Source organism: Ipomoea nil, unplaced genomic scaffold (genome assembly GCF_001879475.1).
Source record: "Ipomoea nil cultivar Tokyo-kokei standard unplaced genomic scaffold, Asagao_1.1 scaffold1568, whole genome shotgun sequence".
Classification (NCBI taxonomy): Eukaryota; Viridiplantae; Streptophyta; class Magnoliopsida; order Solanales; family Convolvulaceae; genus Ipomoea; species Ipomoea nil.
In genome coordinates, this window is record NW_017617996.1 from 616,921 (window position 1) to 617,500 (window position 580).

Genomic DNA, 580 nt, shown 5'->3' on the forward strand with positions numbered 1-580 from the left:
TTAAGCGAGGGAATAAAAATTGTTTTCCGCCTTGGTTTATATTGCTCCTGGGGTACATGGTAAAATTACCCTTTACCCCCTCAAATTGACGAGTGTTGCAAAACAATACCATTGTTTTTATCTTTTGTCAAATTACCCCTTACCCATCATTTTACTTGGCCCACAATGCGAAATCCTTCGCCCCTAAGGACCCCACACTCGAATCTGATAAAATAATAGATGAATAAGTTGTTGTTATTCGGCCATTATTAGGTTAGAAAATTATTGTCTGGTGTCCAAAACATTATTTTATTTATCGTATTTATTATTTAATGGTAAAATTTATTCCTTTTTATTCATTTGCTCATTGTTGTGTAGTAATCCACCTGGATACCACACATAAGAGATAAAATGTACTAAGAACACCGTGTACGACAGATTCAAATGATAGGATGTTGAGAATAATCATAAATATGAGATAAACTCGTGAACATCTATGTACAAAAATCATGATATATCTAAATATATGTTTTATACATTAATACTAAATGTCAAGGACCTTGTGGTCTAGTGGTACCAAGTTGCACTCCTATATGGGAGG